Source organism: Anoplophora glabripennis, unplaced genomic scaffold (genome assembly GCF_000390285.2).
Source record: "Anoplophora glabripennis isolate ALB-LARVAE unplaced genomic scaffold, Agla_2.0 scaffold51, whole genome shotgun sequence".
Taxonomy (NCBI): Eukaryota; Metazoa; Arthropoda; class Insecta; order Coleoptera; family Cerambycidae; genus Anoplophora; species Anoplophora glabripennis.
This window is the reverse complement of record NW_019416324.1, coordinates 1538229-1547498: the sequence shown is the minus strand read 5'-3', so window position 1 is coordinate 1547498 and position 9270 is coordinate 1538229. Positions and strand designations below refer to the sequence as shown.

General features: G+C 31.4%; 1 protein-coding gene across 2 annotated transcripts in view; it reads right to left on the bottom strand.

Moving 5' to 3' along the window:
- LOC108907652 (thyroid receptor-interacting protein 11) overlaps positions 1-9270 on the bottom strand; it is a 34944-nt gene that overhangs the window by 18826 nt on the left and 6848 nt on the right. The window contains exon 1 of one of the 2 annotated variants that reach the window (XM_018711411.2): positions 5458-5564. The exons of the other annotated variant lie outside the window; for it this stretch is intronic. The gene's annotated coding sequence lies outside the window, so the exon portion shown is untranslated. Of the gene's footprint in view, positions 1-5457; positions 5565-9270 lie in introns of those variants that run through there. 2 annotated transcript variants of the gene reach the window in all.

The following is a 9270-nucleotide window of genomic DNA, read 5'->3' as shown; positions in this document are numbered from 1 at the left end:
AAGAGTACCGTTTCTATGATTTCTAATAAGATTGCACAGTTTTTGAAACTAGAACATCCTGAAACATATACAGGCCATTATATCCGAAGAACATCGGTAACGTTACTGGTTAATACAGAAGTTGATATATTAGCAATCAAGAGACATGGTGGGTGGAAATCAGCCACAATTGCAGAAAGTTATGTTGCTGACAGTTTAAGTACTAAAAATGAAATAGTGAACAAGATTCTTTTCAATGACACCTCAACCCCAGGAGGTTCAAGTAGTACGTCGCATCATGCTGTTTTAATGGATCAGTCAGATAATATTGAGCCTTCGGTGACTGAAATGGAGCGTGCAAATCATTTTGAGTTACAAATTTTTCGATGAAATGAAAATTTAGATTTCCAAAACGAGTAGGTATGTGCGAATACGACGAATTTAATTTAACTTCAATAAATCGCCCACAAGCGTACACAATGATAAAGAGGCATTCAAGCGCATAGTAAACAAATTGAAGTCGATACGCAGGTTAAGAGTTGGCTTTCAGTAAATATCCTCGTACGAAAATAAAACCAACTGTTTTTTAGAATGATATTGGTTTTAATCGATACTGCTTATGAATGTGTTTTGAGACGAACGCCTACTCATTTCAATTATAGAGCGTGACTTTCGACAGAAAATGTACACAGAGTTATCTAGTTAAAAAACTAAGATGACACACACTTGAAGATAACGACCAACATTGTTTCCTTTATCTCAATTTTACCCATACTTTTACTACCCAAACGTCAATTAGTGAAGCGGAATTACTTACGAAATAATGAAATAGTAAAGCAAATAATGTCCCATTTGCCCAGAACACAAAACAAGCAATTTAGACTAAAAAACCCGTTTAATGGATTAAATAAATCTAGTTTTCCATTAAGCGCTAACACCCTATTTTAAATAATCCTCACTGGCCTTACTGGTACTTTAGGCTGTACCATAAACCCCGATTATTTTTTTTGATAAGTAATTTTAATTATAGTGTCGCACCATTTGAAGATATCAGCTACGGAAGTGGTCTTTATTAATTAATCGTTAAAATTTTGTTGGATAATGATAACTTTAAGATAAAGGAACTGTACAATACAAAATGTAATTCGATAAAGTATCGAAATGTTGCACAACATTATTGGATGTAGGTGTCGTGGATTAATCTATTTTTTCATTAAACAGCAAAATAAAATCACACTGCTATGAGAAAGTTATTTCGATCTTTTCACTGCTTTGAAAGTTAAAATTTCTGTAAATTAATATTTTTATCAATGTCAGGCAATTTTATTGCATGAATCATTCAAAGGGTCATTTTAGATTGAAAAACCGTGGATTACTATTAAATTAGCGGGTGGAAATTGGAAATAAGGGTGAAAATGCACCCATTTCAATTTTTGGATGGGAAAAATTTTGTAGAGAATTGAATTTCCCATCGAAATGGCTTATTTAAAAAATTTAAAAGAAAAATTTATGCAAAAAATCGTTAATAGACAATTTGAAAAAAAGCAAAAAATTCGATTTTTTTATTTTTTTTTTTACTTTTTTGCCTCTAGTTTTTTTCGAGTAAAAATAGGTAACAATTTCATAAACAGCAAAAATTAAGATTTTTTTATTTTTTTACTTTTTGACTAGTTGTGAAAATCTTTAATTTATTATTAACAAATAAAACTTTTGAAATAATTTTTTATTAAATAAAGAACCAATTTATTGTAAAAATAATAAGAATTATAATCATTACTATGTTAAAAACGATAAAAATCTAAGAAATATTTAAGTTTGACCGGTTATAATTCAGTCAATATTATTTCAAAATCTTTTGAAAGCGCATCATTTTGAAGGGAATCTGATCTAGTTTTTTTGTACAGCAATTTTCTTTGCCTACTATTAAAAAAAAATACAGTCAAAAAAGTAAAATAAATAAAAAAATCTTATTTTTTGCCGTTTTTAAAATTGTTTATTAACGATTTTTTGCTTAAATTTTTCTTTCAAATTTTTTAAATAAGCCATTTTGATGGGAAATTCAATTCTCTACAAAATTTTTCCTATGAACTATACCGAAATTTTGCTTCGTTTTATCTTTAACTTTAACTAACTTTATCTACTTTTTTTTCTATGAAGCAATGCCTATACCTATCTTTACTCAAAAAAAAACTATTGCAAAAAGTAAAATAAATCTAAAAATCGATTTTTTTTTCTTTAAATTGTTTATTAACGATTTTTTGCATAAAATTTTCCTTGTAAATTTTTTAAATAAGCCATTTTGATGGGAAATTCAATTCTCTAAATAATTTTTCCTAAGAACTATAAGTGGAATTTTGCTTCGTTTTCGAACTACAATAAAAAAACTGAAAGGGATGCATTTTCACCCCTATCTCCAATTTCCACCCGCTACTTTAATAGCATTTCGCGGTTTTTTGATCTAAACATGTAATAAAATATCTTGAACCTCATAGTTCCTTTTAAAATCCTTTTATCAATAGCCTACTACTGATCTATTCATTTATACATAGAAACATCCGTCCAATGCGCTACTTTATTGGATTTTTACCGTTCCTTAATAAAATTTTACCAGGCCATAAATCTAAGCTAAACTAAACGACCACGGTAGACTGTTTTTCGTTTTCTAGTCCGCTACATACGCCGAGTCAGCATAAACTTTGCCCACATAAAGCGCCCTTCTTACAAGAACAATCGTAACAAAACACCTGCTAGTTCTAAGTTCACGTACTCGCGTGCATAAACATCGAAATAAATGGCCTTAGGCGTCGGTGTGTTACGTACGGAGTAATGAATTTGCTAATAATGTGCTGGTACTAAAAATGCTCGTCACAAATTTTTGTCGCGAGCACACAGGCTGATCCGAAATGTCCCCCAATGTTTGTCAATACAAAATTTGTCGAGACTGTTACGGAAAAATGCACTCGTGTTTAATTTTATTATATCAAGATATTCAGGGTGCATTTTGGATCAGACATTTCGAATAATTTCCGTAAGACAAGTAAGACTTTTGTTGCGCTAACGATTGAATGTATTTTCTAGGTTTTTGTTGAAGCAAAACGCAACAGGATTTCAAGAAAATATTTGAAAATAAATATCGAATACCATGTGCGAAAATAAAACTAAATAAGTGTGCAAAGATAACACCAAATAGATGCCCTAAGTCTAAGTTAAACGTTAAGAATATAACATTTTACCATCCTTCTTAAACTTATATATCTCCCAAATCTTCCATCCTTGACGGAAACAAGAAAAAACAGAGGCATATGTATAAATGTCTTTATACAAATGCTTGGAATCAGTTTTTAAATGGTTTTTGTACACGTTTTTTTTATGTTTCAAGGAAAAAGTATGTAGGCCTGTATTAGGTTTGCTTAGGGCATTACTATCCTACAGAAATGTGTCGTGAAACTGAAGTTTTTGATCAACTGCTCAACAACTGCTGCAGACACAGACTTTAAATATGATACCGTGAAGTTTCTTCACTCTATTTACTTACAAGGAAAATTATAAGAAAAACTAAGTTTAAAATTGTGTTTTAAAGATGTATTAAAGATATGGTTTAACTGGATTCAAAATTAAAATGTCTAAACCGAAAAAAATTAACGTTTTCGACATATTGCTTATTGAAAATAAAAAGTAGGGATAAAAAGACTGCAAAAGTATCGATTTTATGAAAAAGTTACCTAAAAGGAAGACATTAGACTACCTGTTGATCGCACTCTCGACATATTTTGAACATCATCAACTAGTCACTACTAATTATTTCTTACTAAACAAAAAGGTTCTCTTTCTATTAATTTTTTAATATTTACCTTTCATTTTCATAAAAAAACTGAATTCCTTCAGAACCAAAAAGGTAGAGCCTAACTGACTGAAATAAATCTGTTTGTCTGATTGTTTTTACATTTATAATTTTGTTACAAATCATTTTAGAAATATGACAGACTGAATGTTATAAAGCTTAACAAAGGTAAAGCTCCAGTTCAATTTGCTAAGTTTTACGATATTCAGTCTTTGCCAGTATGTTATTGCTAAAATGAAAATGATTTTCAACTAAATTACTGTAGCTGTAGCACTTAAATAGCGGCCTATGGATTTTTTTGAAAAAAAAAAAAGAATTATCTCAGCTCCAGAAGGTCGTAGAGCAACGATTTTTTTTTAATTCGCGTAAAAATGCCAGCAAATGAATTCCTGTAATAGAGACATTATCGAGAAATGAAAGTCGAAAAAGAGATATTCATGAAAAACACGATCAAACAATTTTTACTTTTTTCAGTCATTTTTGGACACTTGAAATGAATAAAATCGTTATAACTCTTTTTTACCATGAAAGTACAATTCTTAAGCAAAAAATGAGCCCTGATTCGTTCCTCTACGACTATTCGTCGAGCAAGAAGAGCCGATTTTCGAGATGATCTTTTTTTCGAAAAATCTATATAACTCGAAAAATGTTTAATATTTTTTTGATTTAAAAAAATGTACTTTTTTTTTCATGCCGAGGACTACATTTACAGCAAGTAACAAGTTTTCAAAACCTTAATTTGCAAGAGATACAGCAAAAACAAAAAAAGTCGATTTTTGACGGTTTTTTCGATATATCTCGAAAAGTAATATAGCAATCGATATACATATTTAAAAACACCAATCGATAGGTTTTTTTAATAGCTATAACTTTCTCATTTCAATTTTTCGATTGGAGTATATCACCATATTTTTTGTTTCCAGGAGTATTTTTTGTAAATTTAACTTTAGGCCGCGACAGATTGATTGGACTATTTATTGAAAACTTGCAAAGACACAACTTACAACAGTTTTATTTGTAAATGCTACTGCAATTTTTTACCAAAGAATGTATGTACTTCATTTGGCAAAAATCTATTACTCGCAACTATCTGATTCAGCTGAATACCTTAAAATGTAAAAATGCAAGAACTACTAACAATAAGTCAGCGTTTCATAGAAAAATGTTTCCATTTTGCATCTTTTTATGTCGACAATGGTACGTAGCATTCTCGAAGAGCTAAAAATCTGCAGAAGTGTGCCTAGCTCGTTATCCTCGGTGCAGGAAGCTGTAATGTACATTTCACAATACCCTACACGAGATTCGTTAAGGAACAGCGCGATGATGCAGTTAAATAAACGAAATACAAAAAGGAAACTGACTCGAAGGAATTTAATTTCAAGTGTCTGATGCAACAAGTTTCGGCATACACTGACGACGCAGTAAAACAATAAACTTGCGATATGAGTGCGGCACATAAAGGTGCTACAATAAAGCCAGCGACGGCAAACACGAAAAAAAATGCTTAACCAAACAGATCGCACGCATACGGCGAAGCACCAAATATTGTTCGAGAAAACAACGACGAAATATTTTCTCTTACAAATAATATCGCCGGCGATCGCCGAGATCAAAATAAAAATCGAAAATCGACTTACTTGGTTCGGGGGGAGCGGAGGGCTGTCGGAACCTTTAAAAACCACCACTGGGGTTAAAATTCACTGATCTCGGGTGAGGGCTATTCAAAAATTCGTAGACGACGGTCTCTACGTCCGCACTTACCACTACCGACTATTTGAATGTGAAAAAAAAAGCGCGCCCGCCAAGAACCCGCGTCTCGCGTATAGTACGTGCGTCCTGCCGCGTTTTGAGCCGTTCGCGCTGATAACTCCAGCGGTAGGCGTCTGGGAGGGGATACGGGGTGAACAAATTGCAAATAATACGATCTACTTCTTGAATATGTCGAGTATTAATTTTACAAATTGAAAACACGGTGTACTCCCTGATATATCCAAGATTTGAAAAATTTTTCGGGCAGAAATACAACTTCGACTTTAGTTTTTATTTTTCAGTCACTTTTCCAAATTTTTTATCTGTATATTCCTCTTAATATTTAATGAAGTATGACCAGTGACCACTATAAAGTCTGGATCTTGTTTGTGATCAAATGAGAATCATTTATGTTTGATTTTACAAAAACAATTTTTCTTGTCTGAACAACAAATAAGAACAACCTAGATATAGTGGGTGATTCTTAGCTTAGCATTATCGCAGTTAATCAAAATTGATGATACATTTTTCGAAAAATATGAAAGTTTTGGCTAAATTCTAATATCATACAGAGTGTCCGCAAATTTCGCCGACAACGTTTGACTGCATATTCACGACGACAAATAAATACGATCTACGAAAAAAAAAGTTAAATTAAAACCGTTTGGTTTTTGTATTACAGGCCTTCAAAGTTGTCAAAAATAAAACTAATTTAATAAATAACTTCATAAACCTTTTACCGATCGCGTTAAAATTTGGTACATTTATTTGGACTATTATTGCGTATTATTTCTTAAAGTTTTAGTCAAATCGATATACTGAGTGATAGTTTTCTCCGGTTACCTCTCCCTCTTAACGGTCAAAACTTTTACAGTGGTTGTATTTTTTTAAAACGGGCAGCAACATTGAAATGGTCATTTTATTTAAAAAAAATAGTGTCCCTTGAGAAAATCGCCTACAGAAAGCCATTCTTAAGAATAATGGCATTAATAGGATTAATTAAATTAGTTTTATTTTTGACAACTTTGAAGGTAAGTAACTTTTTTTCGTAGATCGTCTTTATTTATCGTCGTGAATGTGCAGTCAAACGTTGTCGGTGAAATTTGCGGACACCCTGTATATGCCGAGAAATGTATTTTTCGAGATACAATTTGAAATTCCTGAAAACATCTTTTTGGATAAGTTCAAAACACCTAAAACTGATTTTCTGTTCATTTTATTTTCTGGAAAAAGAACATTGGAAAGAAAATGGAACCTCGATAAAAACACTTGAAAATACACTTATTAATTATCTTTCCAGATACATTTTGCCGACATAAATCCCATTGAGACAAGAGGTTATAATATTTTATATACACAACAAGGAAACAACATTTAAAGTTTATTTTACCAAAATTTCAACAAAAAGGCAAATTGAAAAATCGGCTATAGTTAGCATACTCAAAAACTTGTTTGTACCAAATTTCAGTGAAACACATTCCTTTTTGGAAAAGATATTGCTACATTTTTATTCTAAAAAATCACTGTCGATGCCCTGACAAAATAAAACGCGATAAGTGTATGTTCTGTCAATAGGAAAGAATCGTCTTATTTTTTTGCAGTCATTTTCGCAGCACAATTATAGCAGATGTTCCTGAATCTTCCGATTCCAAAGAAATATGCTCTTTGTATTTACCAGTTTCTTCCAAAAGCGGAAATGATCTGATGATTTTTTTATGAAAATAATTTCAAAAGGATTTTTTTAAATATATGTATTATTTATATTGCCTGACAAAGTAGTTAGAATCCTTTATATCCCGGATTTGAATTTTGGATTTCTGGTTTTGAACATTACTAATTGCCATAAATCCTAAAAACAGAGAAAATACATAAATGGTCGTTAGAACAATATACTTGTTTTTCGACCAATAATACCAATGTTCATTTATAATGTTTACTCTTTTTTTAATTTTTCAAAATAGAACATAAAATAGTCACTAGTAAAATTTGCTAAAAAATAAAAAATAATAAAAATGAAATGTTTATGAAAGTGGATGTTTCGTTTGTTCTACTTAGAAATATCTGCCGAGCTCTAAAAGCTACATTAAAAAACCTCTAAATATAATTGTTTATCATTTATTTTACCCATTTTAATGTTTTCAAAATTATTTTTATTAAAAAATCGAAAGTCAAACTGTAATATTCACTGAAGTCAGGAATTCATGAACGTCTCAATATCTACGAACTGTTCACATGTTTTTTACCACTAAAGTATATCAAATATTATGTCATTATTTTATATACCGATATACAGTCTTTTTTTGTCCATATTTAAGAGAAAATTAAAAAATTTAATATATTACGCAAAGCTATAGTCAAAATGCATAAAACACTCAGTATCTCAGAAACGTGTAAGCATGGGGATGTTCCGAAATCAGCTGTGCGCTCCACCTCCCATTCTACCATTTAAAACTGAAACACCCTGTAGCTACGTACATTATATCCATCCTATATGAGTAATACTTATATTACAACTGTATTCGCAGTTTTGCTACATCAGCTCTCTGACGTGCAAAAAGCATTCCTCACATTTTTCCGCAAATATTCGCAGCCATCTTAGATAGGTACACCAATTTAATCACTATTAATCTATAATTAATTTCAGTCGAAGGTCTTGAGTATTGAACACGGACCATTTTCTTCATTATTTTTATGCTTCCGTGCTCAAAGTAAAAAAAAATGTATTAACACCGACCGAAGTTTATTACCTTTAAATTGAGATGTGCGTTTTTTATTCGTTTTTAATATATAATAATATACCTACCTGCACAGGACATTATAATGAAAACGGAGAGGAGGTCAAGCATCTTTTAAGAATAAAAATCTGGGAGGTACATTGAAATTGATACATAAGCATAAATCACAGACACATAGACTTAATTTGGTTATTTTGTGGTTATTCTTTAAAAAGTTCTACGTTTTGAGAGCTTGTACAATAGAAACGTTGTCAAAGAAATAAAAACAGCTTCAATTTTCAAACATTGAACTTAAATTTCCGCACAGGCACCTACTAGGATGTGAGTGACACATCGATATGCCAATAATAATTTCTAAGTACAATGGAACCATTACTAGTCATTCGCTCCAAACGGAGTACATTTTTCGAACAGTCTCGGAAATTTGATTTCGACAAACAACCGTTTCCTGAGATAACGCTCCTTTTGTAAAATAAATATCGTTAACACGGCCCAGTTGTGTCACGTTACATGTATAGTAAAATATATGGGGACAGAAACCATCAAGCAAATATACAGGGTGTTCCTTCGTTAGAATAATAATATCTACACTGCAAGTACGAAATAGACATAATGGTTGGAAAAATGGATAAAACGAACCAGTTTGTCCTTCATTGCCGATTAGCTTCGTTTTAATTATACGTCTACTTGTATCGTACGGTAAAATTGATAAGTAATAGTTATTGGCGAACTTTTACTTACACGACATCACGAAAGTGGAGGATATTAGATGTTTTTATTAGTAAAAAAAGGAAGCCCAGGGTGCCGTTAGATACGTATCGAATAAATTGATCGATGCGAAGCTTCAGATCAGAGGCAGACATGTACAAAAGTGAAAATATACATCTGAGATTACCAAGAGACCTAGTGATTTTTTTATCAGTCAGCAGGCTGTTCCGATTAATATTTCAATTAAGAAAGATAAAT